General features: G+C 36.6%; 2 long non-coding RNA genes across 6 annotated transcripts in view; one reads left to right on the forward strand and one right to left on the reverse strand.

The window, feature by feature from the left end:
* Positions 1 to 1,587, reverse strand: part of LOC141379470 (uncharacterized) — a 40,296-nt gene extending 38,709 nt beyond the window's left edge. The window contains exon 1 of the long non-coding RNA XR_012396221.1: positions 1,241 to 1,587. This is a non-coding gene — a long non-coding RNA (uncharacterized lncRNA). The remainder of the gene's footprint in view (positions 1 to 1,240) is intronic.
* Positions 1,588 to 8,533: 6,946 nt separating this feature from the next.
* Positions 8,534 to 18,740, forward strand: part of LOC141379469 (uncharacterized) — a 126,003-nt gene continuing 115,796 nt past the window's right edge. Inside the window, exon 1 of one of the 5 annotated variants that reach the window (XR_012396216.1) lies at positions 8,534 to 8,929. This is a non-coding gene — a long non-coding RNA (uncharacterized lncRNA). The remainder of the gene's footprint in view (positions 8,930 to 18,740) is intronic. The other 4 variants (XR_012396213.1, XR_012396212.1, XR_012396215.1 and 1 more) reach the window with 4 other exon arrangements.

Consider the following 18,740-nt stretch of genomic DNA (forward strand, 5'->3'; position numbering starts at 1 on the left):
TTCGAGGAGGTAATGGAGTCACATCCCCCCTGTGCACAAGCTGAGCTGTTATGTTTGCCTGTTGCTGCATGATGTTATACAGAATACTTTGTCCTGTATCAGTTTGTAGATGGGCATGAGATTGTGAAGAATGATCTTGTAATTGAGAATAAGAGACTGGATTACTTTGAACACCAGCTGTGCCATCCTGAATGCTTGCAGCTTGTTGTGTGGTTGTACAGTGCATTGCAACTTGAGTAGAATTACCAGGTAGATGTACTTGTAAATCAGATTTCAATGAGTGAGATTTTTTACTCTTTGAGTCATCAGATGGTGCTTTTTTATTGCTTCCAACTTCACTGGTTTTTAAAACAGACAACTTTGCATCAGTGGCTGCTATTTTTGCATTCAGCATGAGTTGTTCCTTTTGTCTTTTGAGTTTTTCACTTTGAATGTGAAGTCTTTCTTCTTCCTCCTCTAAAAGATGTCTCTTCTCCATAGCAGCAGCATGTTGTAGTAATGCAGCCTTTTCTGCCATTACTTTTATTCGTGCAGAAGAAGTCATACTTGAAGTACTTGCTGAACCTTTTGATACTTTACTACGTTGGGATTGGTTTGTAGACACATTTGAAATACTGTCATCAGGTCCTATGTCACTGCTTACAGCAGATGAAGCATCGCAGGCTTTATCCACACTCCATGACTTTCCAGCATCAGTCAACCATTCAGTAATTTCCTTCTTAAAACACAGATTTTCTGCCATTTTAGCATTGAACCATTTTGTTTGCTTATCAAACTCATCCTGGGGTATTGGCATTTCCACAATTGCATTATGCAAATCTTCAGCCTTTTCACAATACTTGACAAACTTCTTCATTTGCTTTTCCACATTGAGTACTGTTTCACTTGTGGTTTTAAGAGAAATTATATCATTCACATTTTGTTTGATTTTGTTTACTTGAGTCAAGTTCTGTTTTCTAGACTTTTGCAAATTTTCAAAGAGCAAAGTCACCCCCTTTGCAGTCAATTTTCTCACTCTCTTAGACGACACATCTTCATTAGCAACACCATCATCATTTGCAACGTTTTCCGAAACAACCTTTTCACCATCAACATCAGCAGCCATTTCACAACCTGATTCTTCCTTTTCATCCATGAACAACACAACCAGCACAAACTATCAGCACAGCATGTCTCCGTTTGATCCAAAACTTCACATTCCATTACATGAAGCCTTTAAACATACATAAACAGCACCCACCGTTCTTCCTTATTGTGTGTCCGTGTCAGCGTTGCAAACTCAACCACAGCAAGCTGGTTCCTTTAATCTTCGTTCCATTCAAGCCGCTCATCAATCCAACGGGAACTGAGTTTTTACTATTGTTGCAGCAGCTTATTGTCGAAGGCTTAGCATCTCAACGCATGTTTTTACGCACACAACCAATGTCCAGTCTTGCTTCCTCTTCAAGTTTAAATTCACTTTATTAAACTTATTATAAATACATACTTGCAATTAAATATTTTGAACCCTTTAGCGACCTCAAAGGTGTGTGAGTTTGGTGTGGTAAAAACTGCATGCGTTCCCTTCCTCAAGTCTTCTTCTCTCATGCAAGAAACACCGACTTTAAAACCCTATGTGCACATATTGCCCCCAAGTGGTGACAGCCCAAATTACATTTAAGTCAACATATAGGCTCCTACAGTTGGGTTAAAACAACCCAGTATATTTAACTTTAGAGTGAACCCGGGGCTCTCTAGGAAGATATTTCCAGTCATTTAAATGGGTTATTTGTTTTATTATGATTAAATATTCTAGTCAATTAAAAGGTTTATTGTTTGTTATCAACATGTACTTTAAGTTTATTAGAAAGAATCTACCCAATATTGGGTCACATTAACCCAGCATATATGTATATTTACACACTATATAAATGATTAAAGTCCTGTAATGCAGTGTCAGTGTGATTATCATGTCCAGCAGGAGGCGCGCATGATGCATTTTACACAGGGGCTTTACACAAAAAGTGCTGGCTTGTTTTTAACCCAGCATTGGGTCAAATATGAACCAACCATAATTTAAATAATTTTAGTTAATTTATATTTACAGTTAATAAGTATAGTTCATTTCATTTTACCCGAAAGGTGAGTTTGTTCATGTTTGACCCACTGTTATGTTAAAACAAACCAGTATTTTTTATATTGGAGTGAATCTGTTGCTTTCTAAGAAGTTTTTTAAGGAAAATATTTCCAATAGTTTAAATGAGTATGAGTAAATATTCTATTAAATTAAAAAGGTTTATTGTTTATTGCATATATATATATATATATATATATATATATATATATATATATATATATATATATATATATATATATATATATATATATATATATATATATATATTCACACACTGTATATAAACGAGTGACCAGCTGCTGATTAAAGTCCTGTAAATGCAGTGTCAGTGTGATTATTGTGTCCAGCAGGAGGCGCGCATGATGCATTTTACTCCAAAAATGCTGGGTTGTTTTTAATCCAGCATTGGGTCAAATATGGACCAACCATAATTTAAATAATTATAGTTTATATAATAAACTATAGTTTATATAACTATATTAATAATAGTTCACACATAGTTCATTTTTTAAACTAAATTTCAATTATTATTTTTTTTTTTTTTAAAGATTGCAACACAGCACTGTTGCCTCACAGCAAGAAGGTTGCTGGTTTGAGCCTCGGCTGGGTCAGTTGGCATTTCTGTGTGGAGTTTGCATGTTCTCCCCGTGTTGGCGTGGGTTTCCTCCGGGTGCTCCGGTTTCCCCCACAGTCCAAACACATGCGCTATAGGGGAATTGATGAACTAAATTGGCCGTGGTGTATGAGTGTGTGTGTAAATGTGAGTGTGTATGGCTGTTTCTCAGTACTGGGTTGCAGCTGGAAGGGCATCCACTGTGTAAAGCATATGCTGGTATAATTGGCAGGTCATTCAGCTGCGGCGATCTCTGATGAATAAAGGGACTAAGCTGAAAAAAAAAATGAATTAGTAATTTTTTTTTCAGAATGAAAAGTATTTTTTATTTTATATATATATATATATATATATATATATATATATATATATATATATATATATAATAAAATAAAAAATACTTTTGATTAAAACAAACTTAGTTACTAAACCAATAAATACTCATTATTTTAAAATAAAAGTAAAACTACAGCCATTAAAAAACAAACATTTTTAAATATGTATAGAGCAAAAACAAATGTAAAAGAAAATTTAAACAAATAATAAATGCATTTAAATAATGTGTTCATTAAACTAATAAACTATGTAGATAAATTAATTAAAATACTATCAATAATATGATATAAAATGAGTATGGACTCTCTGAAAAGAGCTGATACAGTTTTCAGTTTGCTGCTGCTGATGCTTGGAGTCATCTGCAGCAGACCTTAAAGCTTAAAATCATCTTTTAAAAATTCAATCCAGTCAATAGTTCAAGATCACCGTGCTTGTTTTTAGTTTTTTTGTTTGTTGGTTTTATATGTTATCATCTGCATTTGTGAAATTGTTATTGTATTGTGTCCTTACTGCTTTTTACTGCATCTGCTTTTCATGTTGCCTCTTGGCCAGGACGTCATTGTAAATGAGAACTGGTTCTCAATTGACTCACCTGGTTAAATAAAGGTTATTATAATAAACACTTCTAAAATTGTATATTAACGTGCAATATATGATGCATCATTTACATATTAATTACACTCAAAACAAAATGCTGGGTAAATTCAACCCAAAATTAAGTGAAATGTGCACAAAACCAACCACTGGGTTCATATTTTACTCTAACCCAGGGGTCACCAATCTCGGTCCTGGAGGGCCGGTGTCCCTGCAGGGTTTAGCTCCAACTTGCCTCAACACACCTGCCTGGGTGTTTCAAGTATAGTAAGACTTTGATTAGCTGGTTCAGGTGTGTTTGATTAGGGTTGGAGCAAAAATCTGCAGGACACCGGCCCTCCAGGAACAAGTTTGTTGACCACTGCTCTAACCTTTAATTTTTGACCCAATACATGAGTGTAACATCAATTATTTGCTCTTTATTTCAAAATCTCAATCATGACAATAAATTGAAAAAACAACTGAGTCAAAATGACACCTTTAAAAGTAAAATACGAGTGAAAAATATACAGTAAATATTAATCAGGAGATGAACAGCATGTTTTGACACGCTGTAAACAGACCAGACAGATGGTTTGAGTGTGTGTGTGTGTGTGTGTGTGTGTGTGTGTTACTCATGACCATCTGAACATGTTGCTGTTCAAAAACACACACTGACTCAATCATGAAGCACAAACGCTGCAGACTCCTGCTTGTGTTCTCATAATGTCGAGCTCAGAGATAATCATAAAAAAACAAAGCAGGAAATACACTCACCGGCCACTTTATTAGGTACACCCGTCCAGCTTCTCATTAACACAAATTTCTAATCAGCTCAATTCGTTTAGGCATGTAGACATGGTCAAGACGATCTGCTGCTGTTCAAACCGAGCATCAGAATGGGGAAGAAAGGGGATTTAAGTGACTTTGAACGTGGCATGGTTGTTTGTTGCCAGACGGGCTGCTCTGAGTATTTCAGAAACTGCTGATCTGCTGGGACTTTCACGCACAACCATCTCTAGGGTTTACAGAGAATGGCCTGAGAAAGAGACAATATCCAGTGAGTCTCAGCTGGACCAGTTGGCATTTTTGTGTGGAGTTTGCATGTTCTCCCTATGTTGGCATGGGTTTATCCGGGTGCTCCGGTTTCCCCCACAGTCCAAAGACATTCGCTATAGGTGGGTAAGCTACATCGTCCGTAGTGTATGTGTGTGAATGAGTGTGTATGGATGTTTCCCAGAGCTGGGTTGCAGCTGGAAGGGCATCCGCTGCGTAAAACAAATGCTGGATAAGTTGGCGGTTCATTCCGCTGTGGCGACCCCATTAATAAAGGGACTGAGCTGAAAAGAAATCGAATGCAGTACTTCAGACAGCAGTGTGTTTTGTTTACAGCAGTGCGACAGGAAGTGGCTGCTCGCTTCCTCTTCTTCGGACCTGTAAATATCTCACTGTGACGTCAGGTTTTCCACTGACACACACACCTAAATATAATTTTATGCTTGTTAAAGCCTCAGCGTTTTTAGCGGCGAGCATTACATCAGGTTATCATACACTTTCTCACACATGGCGTGTGTATTAATAACAGTTACATTATAAATGTGTGTGTGTGACTTCACTACACTCCTAATTTAACTAATTAATTACGTTATACGAAGCTGATTGGATAATCTGACTCCTGATATATGAATAGAGATCTCATCATGTCTCATTACTCACAGAGACCATGAAAACATGATCTTACATTTGATATGTGCCCTTATTAGTGAGCAAGGGCTTTAAATGGACTTCAAGTCAACACGAGGGAGTCAGAGCATGATATTCATTCATTTTCTTGTCGGCTTAGTCCCTTTTTTAATCCGGGGTCGCCACAGCGGAATGAACCGCCAACTTATCCAGCACATTTTTACGCAGCGGATGCCCTTCCAGCCGCAACCCATCTCTGGGAAACATCCATACACACTCATTCACACTCATACACTACGGACAATTTAGCCTACCCAATTCACCTGTATTGCATGTGTTTGAACTGTGGGGGAAACCGGAGCATCCGGAGAAAACCCACGCGAATGCAGGGAGAACATGCAAACTCCATATAGATACGCCAACTGTGCCAAGGATCAAACCAGCGACCTTCTTGCTGTTAGGCGAACGTGCAACCCACTGCGCCACTGCGTCGCCCCAGAGCATAATAATAATACATAATAAAAGTCACTTAAGTAATTTATTGTAACGGTTAATATGTTTATTTAAATATGAATACACAAACATTGATGTGAAGTTACGCACTGGGTTATTTGAACCCAACTTGGGTAAAATATGGACAAAACTCAAATGTTTTTGTATTTTTTTTTTACCGACTCATTGACAAATTTTGTAACTCTATTTCTGAGAGACTAGATTTATATATTCAGTTGAATTCATCTTTATTTCTTTAGCACTTTTACAATGTAGATTGTGTCAAAGCAGCTTCACATAGAAGATTATAGTAAACTGAAACAGTGTCAGTTCAGTTTTCAGAGTTTAGTTTAGTTCAGTTCAGTGTGGTTTAATTTTCTCTGCTGAGAGTCCAAACACTCAAGAGCAAATCCAGCGATGCACAGCTCCTCAAGTCCTGAACCAAGCAAGCCAGTGGATACAGTAGCGAGGAACAAACTTTACCGATTGACCAAAGTGAAGGAAAAAAACCTGAAGAGAAAGTTGGACACGATCATTTCTCCTGTGGTCGAACGTCTTGTGCAGACCTGCAGTCTAGGTGCCAGAGGCTGGAGAAGGCTGGACATCCATCGCGGAGAGAAGCTGCAGGTGCGAGTAGGTCACCGGCAGGTGTTCAGATGTAAACGTGTGTGTGACTTCACTACACTCCTAATTTAGCTAATTAATTACGTTATGCGAAGCTGATTGGATAATCTGACTCCTGATATATGAATAGAGATCTCATCACGTCTCATTACTCACAGACGAATCATTTTAGACCATGAAAACATGATCTTACATTTGATATGTGCCCTTTTTAGTGAACAAGGGCTTTAAATGGGCTTCAAGTCAACAGGAGGGAGTCAGAGCATGATAATAATACATAATAAAAGTCACTTAAGTCATTTATTATAACAGATCCCTGCTGAAAAATCCAGCTTAAACCAGCCTAGGCTGGTTGGCTGGTTTTAGCTGGTCGACCAGCCTGGTTTTAGAGGGGTTTTGGCCACTTCCAGGCTGGTTTCTAGCCATTTCCAGCCAGGTCTTAGCTGGTCAGGCTGGAAAATGACCAGCCAAATTCAGCTAAAACCAGCCTGGTTTAAGCTGGATATAGCTGGTTTTGGCTGGACTCCCAGCTTGGCTAGGCTGGTCAAGCTGGTTTTAGCTGGTCATCTCCCACCCTGACCAGCTAAGACCAGGCTGGAAATGGCTGGAAACCAGCCTGGAAGTGGCCAAAACCCCTCTAAAACCAGCCTGGTCGATCAGCTAAAACCAGCCAACCAGCGTAGGCTGGTTTAAGCTGGATTTTTCAGCAGGGATAGCTTTTTAAATTATTTACAGATTTAATCAAGTTAAACAATTTTTACAAAAATGACATTAACGTGTCTTGCTCTTTCTGTGAGACTTCGTCTGAGTTTGTTGCTCACTTGTTTTGGGAATACCCCTATGTTAAATCGTTCTGGTCTGAATTTTCTAAAAGGTTTGTGGTGAATTTTCTTTAAGCTATACACCTGTTGTTTTGGGGTTTTATATTAAAGAAAAAACATATTCCTCAATTCAACTTTTTGCATAAACTTCATTTTATTTATTTAATTTTGGAAAGCTTTTTATACACATGTAACCGTACTCTCTTTTGCTCTGCGTTGTGTAGTGAATGACGAGAGGACACCATTTTGAGCCTGCACAAAGAATGTTATTATGAGATCGGCAGCTTCAGCTCATTACATTAAATGTACACTCCTTAGTTCAAGGTAAAGGTGGAAAAGAAAAAGAAGAGAGCGAATGAAAGATCCTTCCGCCGCGGAAGGACGCGAAGACAGGGAAGGGAAAGAGAAAACTAGTTCTCACAATTACAAAAATCAGCATGTGAACAGTGACAATCCACATATTACATTGTCAAAATGAAAATTATAACTGCATACCTGCACAGAGAATGTTATTATGAGATCGGCAGCTTCAGCTCATTACATTAAATGTACACTGTCAACAAAAATAACATTCTACAATATAACACTGTTTTTACATCAGTAAAAATATCATATGATTAAAATTAAACTTAAATATGCATTTGTGTGTGTGTGTGTTAATTATGGCCAGAGCCAAATTCAATTTGGAACAGGTAGAGCATACCTCCTTAGTTTAAGGTAAAGGTGGATAAGACCGTTCAAGCAATAGTGCAACAGGTATGGCTGCTTGGACTATACCACCTTGACGTTAACCCAAGGGGGGCAGGGAGGGGGTGAAACCACTGTCACTTTACAGACTCTTTTTACATTTATATTGTGAACACAAAACAATTTTATATGAACAGTAAGTAAACAGGAGGAAAATATAGTGAAATCAATGTACCCGAAATAATCCTGTTACATACACATGCAAATATACTTAATGTAAGCCAAGTCTTTTATTTTTTTTAAACGAGAGTGAACTGCATTTTAAAACCATCACAGACTCTCACAACAAGAAAGCTATTAAAACTTATAAAACATGTGTTTTATTTTATATTCTGCTTTAATTTGTTTTATTTTTGTCTTGTGCCCTCATTTAATTATTTGTGTTTCTTACTCATTGTCTTTCTTTTGCTTTACCTTTATTATATTTATTTTTAAATTGTTACATTTCTCTTGTTGCAAAAAAGTAATGTTCGTGTTGCTTGTGCTATACCTGTTTTATATCTCTATTTGTTGTTATGGCCTGTTGTTATTGCAATAAAAACAAATTAACACGGTTATACAACATTTCTGTCTGCTCATCGAATCTGATTCACCCTTCTGTATCACTCCGCCCACACAGAGCCACAGCAGATCAATAAACTCACTACAGTTTGACAAATATTGCAGCTGTTGGAAAGCATAATGAACTTTTAAGACTTTTAGGTGAGAATGTAGTTGTTTAGAATGCAACTATGCAGTTTGTTTATAAGGATAGTGCCTGTTTAAAAGTAGATTCAGCACGTCGGCGGCCTTTAGCCTGAGCAGAGCAAAGACGGTTGACGTACCGCCACAAGATGGCGACGGAGACCGCATAACAAGTTAGAAGGACAGCGTTCTCGTAGTGTTGAGCTTTAAACTACAGCTGAACAAGTCATTACGGAACAGGTATGTGACTTTCTAAATCGATCTCTCTGTTTTATATGCTGTAGTGCTGTGTTTATACCACAGAAACGGCTAGTGTTCGCTTTGCTGTGGGTGTATCGGGGTTAATTAGTGTGATAGCCTGATTGCAACAGTGAAATACTGGTAAATCTCTGTTGTTTAATGGGGTTTCACGCCTTATAATCTTAAAGTGTGAGTAAAATTAGCTGTTTTGCCATCACTGTCAGCATTATGCTAAAGAATCACTCAAATACTAGCTCTAAAGTGACGTTTGTGAATTAGTTTCTGCTGTTCTGAGGTCAGCTGCAGATGCGAATGAATGGCGGAAGAAAATAGTTCCTCATACAAATAGGTTTTTGAGCCTCTCCGTGTTTGTTTTCTTTATACACGATTAAGCCGTCAAAACTCTTGTATTAACGCAACATCATACTTATAGCAGTGCGATATGGCATTGGCTTTGTATTATATAGTCTACTTGTATATCTACTCGTGCTTGCTCATATGATGATGTTTAGTGTCTGTTGTCATCCTGTTGTAATGTTATCATTTGAAGCCCACCCAAAACAGCCCAGGCTTTATAAATAGCTCCTTTATTGTGACTGTTTCATATTTCAGGCTAAATTTAGATCAGTGGCTGGAACTAAACAGGGAAGCATCTTAACATTACATCTAAATGCAGAGTGATTTCTTCCAGCTATGCAAGGACAGACTTGTTTTATCATGGCTCTCATTACAACGGAGAAACTTAACCTTGTGCCCAATGTTAAATTTAGCCTCAATATTACTGCTGCTGTTTACCTTCTGTTTACTGTGGATATAACAACCAGACACACACTACAGTAGCTACAAAATACAGTAATGTTGCTCATATTCATTATATTTAATTTGATATGAGAGGTATTGTGGATGGAGTGTTTTACAGTTGAAGTCGTGCTCTTTTTGGTTCATTTTATACATGATAAACTTTATTTATTTGTACAATGAACTAAATTATAAAATGTATTTATTATATTAATTTATTAAATCAATATTATTCAATCGAAACTTGTATATATTATGTTTACATTTTTTGATGACACATAATACATTATTCATTCATTCATTTATTCATTTTCTTGTCAGCTTAATCCCTTTATTAATCTGGGGTTGCCACAGCTGAATGAACCGCCAACTTATCCAGCAAGTTTTTACGCAGCAGATGCCCTTTCAGCCGCAACCCATCTCTGAGAACATAATATAATATAATATAATATAATATAATATAATATAATATAATATAATATAATATAATATAATATAGTATTATTTAATATAATTTGATATAATATAATATGATATAATATTATGCAATATAACTAATAAAATATATATATGTGTGTGTGTGTGTGTGTGTATGTGTATATATATATATATATATATATATATATATATATATATATATATATATATATATATATATATATATATATATGTGTATGTGTGTATATATATATATATATATATATATATATATATATATATATATATATATATATATATATATATATATATATATATATATATATATAGGGTTGGGATTCAAACTTGGGACACCCTGATGTGCTACTGCACCATATGTTGGTGCACTAACCACTCCACTATTGCGCCAACAATATAGTATAATATTCATATTGTCAAGATAGATAATATATAATTTACTATTAAGTCAGATTAAATAAATAAACGGAATGCTTTATATTTTTTAATTATTATAATAAATGTCTTGTATAATAAATAATATAATATCATTTTACTTTAATATAATACATTTTTGACTATTCATATTGTCAAGATATATAATATATAATCCACTATTATGTCAGATTTAATAAACAGAATCTAAGAATTCTTGTAATACATTTTTTAATATAATATAATACATTTTTACTTCTATATAATACATATTCATCTTTATTTTGCCAATATATATATATATAATATATAATCCACTATTATGTCAGATTAAATAAACAGACTACATAATAATTTTATTATAATATAATATAATATAATATAATATAATATAATTACAATTATACATACCTTATTATCTTTAATAATGTTTTAAATAAATAAATAAATAAATAAATATAATTAATAAAGAGAGGAGTATTAGTCTTATCTATATATTAAAAATGGTTTATAGTATACAACTGTGTTTTATGTATTAGGCATTATTTTGGACTACTCTTCTCAAGATGTGTAATATATAATTGATCATTATATCAGAAATAATAAATGAAATATAATTAATGAAATATAATATAATAATATATAATTGACCATTATATCAAATATAATATAATATAATATAATATAATATAATATAATATAATATAATATAATATAATATAATATAATATAATATAATACACCATTTTTTTTTGCCCTTACATACTTCATAAACTGGATTCATTTAAATAAAAATAATAATATAATAAAATATAATATAATATAATATAATATAATATAATATAATATAATATAATATAATATAAAACATTATAATATTATATAATATCTAACTGATCATTGTATCAAATATAATGTAATATAATATAATATAATATAATATAATATAATATTAATTATAATGTAATATTAATTGTAATTGTAATATAAAATAACATTAATGTATTAATTTAAATAATAATAATAATGAAATATCAATTTATAACAATATATACAATAAGAGTATGTTTTAACCTTCACATTTTCCTTTTCCTTTAACTAATCATAACCATTTTTCAGTAATTATCACTGAACTTTTCTCGCAATGTTGTCAAGACACACTCCAGGGTTGCCACTCCCTCTCACACGTATTCATATTTCAAGAGTAATTTTTATCTCATCATGACCTGACTATTTTAGCGCTGGCCTTTAGGGATTATGTGTCTTCATTGTTGCGTTTTTAGCGTGTGATGGTGGTAAAGTGTGCAGCTGCTGTCTCCAGAGATGCCCACCGAGGGCTCAAATACAGTCAAAATACCAGCGCTCATTCCAGCTGAAGTGGGACACACAGCAACAGTAACCAGAAAAACACTCGCACTGTATACACGAGGCTTACAAGTGGAAACAAGAGACGCTGTTTAACTCGTAGTGACCAGCAGAACATCTTTACTGCAGTAATCTACATTAAATGAAGCCTACTCTGTACATTTACATTTAGTCATTTAGCAGAAGCTTTTATCCAAAGCGACTTACAAATGAGGACAAGGAAGCAACTTACACAACTAAGAGCAACAATGAATAAGTGCTGTAGGCAAGTTTCAGGTCTGTAAAGTCTAAGAAGGGAAGTATTAGTAGTATTAGTATTTTTTTTTTTTTTTTGGGTACAGTTAGTGTGATATTCAGAGAGGCAATTGCAGATTAGGAAGTGAAGTGGAGACTAAATAGTTGAGTTTTTAGTCGTTTCTTGAAAGTAGCGAGTGACTCTGCTGTTCTGATGCAGTTCGGGAGTTCATTCCACCAACTGGGCAGATTGAAAGTTCGCGAAAGTGATTTCTTCCCTCTTTGGGATGGAACCACGAGGCGACGTTCATTCACAGAACGCAAGTTTCTGGAGGGCACATAGATCTGCAGAAGTGAGAGCAGATAAGAAGGAGCAAGGCCAGAAGTCACTTTGTAGGCAAACATCAGAGCTTTGAATTTGATGCGAGCAGCAACTGGCAGCCAGTGCAAACGGACTAGCAGCGGAGTGACATGTGCTCGTTTAGGTTCATTGAAGACAACTCGTGCTGCTGCATTCTGGAGCAGTTGAAGAGGCTTGATAGAGTTAGCTGGAAGCCCAGCTAGTAGAGAGTTACAGTAATCCAGTTTGGAGAGAACAAGAGCTTGAACAAGGAGTTGAGCTGCATGTTCAGATAAGAAGGGTCGGATCTTTCTGATGTTATAGAGTGCGAATCTGCACGATCGAGCAGTTCTAGAAATGTGGTCAGAGAAGTTTAGTTGGTCATCAATCGTTACTCCAAGGCTTTTCACCATTTTGGATGCAGTAATGGTTGCCCCATCCATCTGGATTGAAAAGTTATGGTGTAGAGTCGGGTTGGCAGAAACTACAAGCATTTCCATTTTTGCGAGGTTCAGCTGAAGATGATGATCTTTCATCCAGTGTGAAATATCCAACAGGCAGGCTGAGATGCGAGCTGGAACTGAGGGACTACAGGTCTGCTGAATCCAGGCCCGGATTAAGACCTCAGGGGCCCCTGGGTACATTGTCTTGTAAGGCCCCCTACCTGGCCGCACCCCTATAGTTGAATGAATAAAATAAGAATAATATAATATTTTTTAAATAAAATAAACCTATAATTTGTTGCCCACATATTTAAATAAATAATATATAGTACATATGTATTTATAGTCTACAAAGATTTAACTTGCAGTTGTCTGAGCAAAGTAGTTTTTACAGAGAGGGAGGCACCTTTATTAAGGCTAAACGTTATTAAATACCCACAAGACACTTGTGACTTCATATCACATTTGCATTATTTATTAAAAATGTTTCCTTCCTGTTCAAAATAAATATATTTCCAATCTAATATGTTAAGGGGAGATCAATCACGTCAAAAGATGTTACTGTGCGTTTTACGAGGTGCGCCACTGAGGCTGTAGTTCTGACTTGCTCTTTACTCATTTTGTCTCTGTCAATCAGGCACCGACAGGTGCCTGATTGACGTGAACAGCTTATTCCAACTAGGTGTGCTATTTGCAATTAGCCTAAAAAGACGCTCCAAGAGTCTTTTTTTTCTCCCCAGTGCGCATGGGCCCCTGGGCCTGTGCCCATAAAGTCCATTGGTTAATCCGGCGCTGGCTGAATCCCCGATTCTGATTGGCTGATGAATGTGGCATAATTTTTTTAGATAAACATTTTGAGAAGCAAGTATTATTTCCCCCATTTATTTCTGCTTTTGAATTTCATTATGGGAGCTTGATCTTTCTTCCAACAACGTTTAATCTTGAAAAGTTCGAAAAAAAGGGACTTTTATGAACATTTAAATAGTTTAAAGTGCTACAGTATATTGCTTTCCTTCTTAGACTTTACACACCTGAAAGTTGCCTACAGCACTTATTCATTGTTGCTCTTATAGTTGTGTAAATTGCTTCCTTGTCCTCATTTGTAAGTCGCTTTGGATAAAAGCGTCTGCTAAATGAATAAATGTAAATGTAAATGTTGCTGTTGTATTATGCTACAGAAAACCTTGCTATAAGCTGCCAGTCCATTTTCTGTTTACAGATTTATTTCTCTCTATCTTATTTCTGATACATTATAATATCTGAAACGACTAAATTGTCTCCTCCATCTGGGGCAGGGCTTGAAATTAACTTTTTTACTTGGTAGCACCGGTGCTCCCAACTTCAAATATTTAGGAGCACCAAAATAAATTTAGGAGCACCAGAAAAAAATTAGAAGCACCCACCAAAAATGAATGAGCACCGCTGCAAATTGTTTTTTAAGGGATTTATTGTATTTTAAAACAACATTAATAGGACTGACAAAAACCAGAAACAACTATCTAACTAAAGCTGCGAAAACATTGATATTTGTGTGCAATAATTCCAAAATGAATGCCTAATAATTAGGCCATAGAATATTAATGATGATAAAAAATGACAATAATAGTAACAATGATTTCCATTTCTCATTATGATACTGCCTTGAATGTGCATGAATGTAGGTTATCTGCTATAAAAAGTCTGTTACTTTATGAAAAATAATTGTATAGTTTGCATCAAACAAAAATGAAGCATTGCAGTAAGAAATATTTATTTTGTACTGCTGTTTTTATATGCATGTCAATTTAATAAATAATATTTCTGCTACAAAACAAACAAAAGATTATAATAAGTCATTCAATTCAATGATGAAAGCTGCAAAGCAGTCATCAGTAAATAAATAAAAAAATAATACACACCTCAAAAAAGAATAGAGAAAAGAAAGAAAGTAAAGTCTCACTTCTATCACTCTTTAAAAGTTTTGGTTTCAGTTTGTGTCAATTTAAAGGTTCAGTCTGAGCTGATCTTCATTTTTCTGTGTTAGTGGAAAAGCTGGCGAGTCAGCCGACTCAATTTATGAGCAGGGAGAACAGGATTCTTGCGCTAACCATCGGCGCAATACCGGTCTTTGTTATGAGCCGCAGTTTCAGTGTAAACTTAGTAAAGGCGAGCTTCTTTGGCGATGATATGTACAGTATTAGATTTGACTTTTAGCGGATATTTGCGCTGAACGCAGTGAACGCAACGCATGGAGATTCGGGCGCCTTCTCCAAGAAGCGCGTACTCGATTGATCTCAGCTGGCGGATCATTATTCACCACGTGACGTGTCATGATCGCTCTCATCTGCGCCTCAACTTTAGGTGGGGTTTGCAAACCTGTGTGCTTTAAGTTTTCACTCTTCAGCCGTTTGCATTTCCCGTGGTCATAAAAGCTCCTTCCCTGTCATCTGACAGCGGAATACCTTGAGTGAATGACAGCTAATATGAACCAATATAGCGGCAGAGAAGAGCGATTCAGCACGTTTTTACAAAAAAATCAAAACAGGTCGCACTACAACCATTATCTGCAGTCGCACTAATGCGCCCAGATATATTATGAGGTCCCATAGATTAATTTTCGGGCGCATATGCGACCAAAATGTTCGCAATTTCGAGCCCTGTGGGGTAAGGACTTTCCTCCAACCTGGAGAAGGTTATTGTGCCATCTTCAGGTTGGAGGAAGGTCCTTACACAGGTGGAGGAGTTCAAGTATCTTGGGGTTTTGTTCACGAGTGAGGGAAGGATGGATCGTGAGATTTACAGGCGGATTGGGGCAGCGGCAGCAGTAATGCGGTTGATGTACCGGTCTGTTGTGGTGAAGAAGGAGCTGAGCCGAAAGGCAAAGCTCTCAATTTACAGGTCCATCTACATTCGTGCTCTCACCTACGGTCATGAGCTTTGGGTCATGATCGAAAGGACACGATGCAGAAAATAGAAAAATATGGCGATGGAGCTTCTACTGAGAAATGCGAGGCCTCTACTAAAGGCTGGTTTATACTTCTGCGTCAAGTGATCGGCGTGACCCACGGCGCATGCAACGCGCGTAGCTGTGCATTCATACTTCTGCGCGCTGTTTCTGTTGCTCTGCAATAACACCTCTGAAACGCTAGTTGGCAGTGATGTGTTTATGTTTTGCTGTGTCAGTGTCGAGTTTCTTCGCTGGTGTTTTGTTTTTTCTGAATGCTTCCTGAATGTACAAGTGGCTCAAACTCGCTCATTTTGAGGCAGGAGCCGGCGGACATGCAACAACTTTAACCATGAGGTAAACACAAAACAAAACTTTCCATCCGGAGCTCCTTCACGAGACTCCACACTTGTAAACAATCGCTCCATTGGGTTTGCACGGCTCTCTGTCCCGCCCACACTCGTCAGCGCTACCAAGCCGACCAATCACAGAGCTTGCGCTATGCATCATTGCAACATGTAGTTACATTTTTGAGAGGTGCATGTCAGCGACGGCCACGGCGAGGGCTATGCATCCACGCGTAGGCCGCACTGTAGCATGTGTGTGCACTTGACGCAGAAGTATAAATCAGCCTTAAGAGTGAGAACCACTAAGCTTCTTTTGGAAAGTGAGAACCTCAAAGCCTCTACTGACAGGGAGAATCGCTAAGCTTCCACGAAAAGTAAGAACCTCAAAGCTTCAATGTCCACCAAAACGAGATTCGTGAATGAAGCAGATGTTGACTTTGACTTTTGACTTTGGGTTGTCAGACATCCCAAGTCTGCCCACAAACGAATGATAATTGCGTGTCTCCCGCCCGGTCCTCAAATATGTTGTGCACCCCTCTCTATCGCATCCCTCCCCGCTCCTCAGATACTTCGCACAAACCCTAAAACTCCCCCGCCCCCACCAACATTTAGATATTTTGTCGTGAACTATGCCACATTACACGAGAAGAAACGATTGAATCTTGTGTCATGATGTTCAGTTGTCAATTTTGACTCCCCACGACACCCTAAGTCAAGGAAATGGTGCTGAAATTGTGTGATCTGACCGGGGCTTTATAACTAGCTATTGGAGACAAATTACTTTTCATTTAATTATAATGTTTATTTGTATACTGATTAGTTTGGGTTTCACAGTGACGTTGTATGTTTTGGTCACGTGGGCATAACTGGCACCTGCTCGAACATATAAAGTGTGTGCACAATCACACAGGTAAGGAGGAGAGAAGGAGAGTGGGGTAGTCGTATTTTTTGTTGACCGCAAAACGGCATCGCAACGGCATACGCAACAACCATCGCAACAACGATAATAGGCTCCATACAAAACAGGTATTCAACCCACAAATTGCTGTATTGTTTGTCATGCTTCAAGTTTACATAAAGTTTTCCTTATAACATCTTGGGCTCAATGTGTCTGTCTTGGAGATTCAAAGGACCCTCATTGCCTCTCTAGCGACTGAAAGGAGGCATCAGGAATTCGCAATACTAGCCAATTGAGTGAGAACACTATCGTTCTGCCCAATAAACAGTCTGTTGTACAGTCTGAGACCCACTTTATATCATATATCAATCAGGCAGTGAAGATAGTTGATTTTGAAAGAAGACAGACCTTAAACGCTGTGATTTTGTAAGAGCATACAGTTCATCTGAAGTGCTTTAACTGAAAATGAAAAGTTTTTAATTTAAGGACTGTAATCTAGAGGCATTTACCTTTCATATAAGCTACTTCTGATACCAAATGATCAACTAGAAGTCAAGTTGTTCCTAAAACTTGAATAGGCGACAAGACTTTTTGTCAGGTAGTATACAAGCCCTGAACGCAGCTTTTTTTGGGGTTATTCAGTCACGTCTGCAGGGACAGAAATCCCAGACAGCTGAGCCTGAATCAGACTCATTAAAAACACATGATTCATTCCCCATGACACAAACCCTGGAAAGACCAGAGCTCACATCTCAGAGGATCAAATCTCTCTCCTGCACTGCGAAAGTCATGCTCACAGTCTTTTGCTCTCATTTTCCAGTGCTAAAATCACATTTTATTTCCTATAAATGCCTTACTTGAACAGTAAACTGACTTTAGATGTGATATGGTGAAGCAGAGTAGATGATACACCTTGTGTGTGCTTTATTTTCTACAACCCCAAATCAAAAAAAGTTTGGACAGTATGAAAAATGCAAATAAAAAAAGAAAGTAGTGATTTCGTTATTTGCTTTGACTTGTATTTCATTGCAGACAATACAACAAACTTTATTTAATGTGATCCTCATGAATTTTATTGTTTTTTTTATTTTTTATTAAATAAACATGCAATTTTGGTTCTTGCAACACATTTTAAAAAAAGTTGTATCAGTAAAGCATTTACCACTTGCCGTTCCTTTTCACAACACTTAAAAGATGTTTTGGAACTAAAGACAACAACTGATGAAGTGTTTCAGGGGTCATTTAGTCCCATTCTTCCTGCAAACAGGCCTTAAGGTGGACAACAGTACGGGGTCTAAATTGTCACATTTTGCACTTCAAAATGCACCACACAATCTCTATTTGAGACAGGTCGGGACTGCAGGCAGGCCAGTCAAATATTTGTATCAATTTCCACCACAGCAGGACTTTGTAATGTGTGTGTCCCTGGAAAAGAAGGCAGCATATTGTGCAAAATTGTATGTGCAAGGATTAAATAATATTGCCTTACATTTTTTCGTTGTATCAAATGAACTTTCTCAACTTTCATCAATCAAACAGACAGAAAATATTAGGTTAAACTGTATAACTTTAAAAAACTTTGAAACTTGATTA

Source organism: Danio rerio, chromosome 20 (assembly GCF_049306965.1).
Source record: "Danio rerio strain Tuebingen ecotype United States chromosome 20, GRCz12tu, whole genome shotgun sequence".
Classification (NCBI taxonomy): Eukaryota; Metazoa; Chordata; class Actinopteri; order Cypriniformes; family Danionidae; genus Danio; species Danio rerio.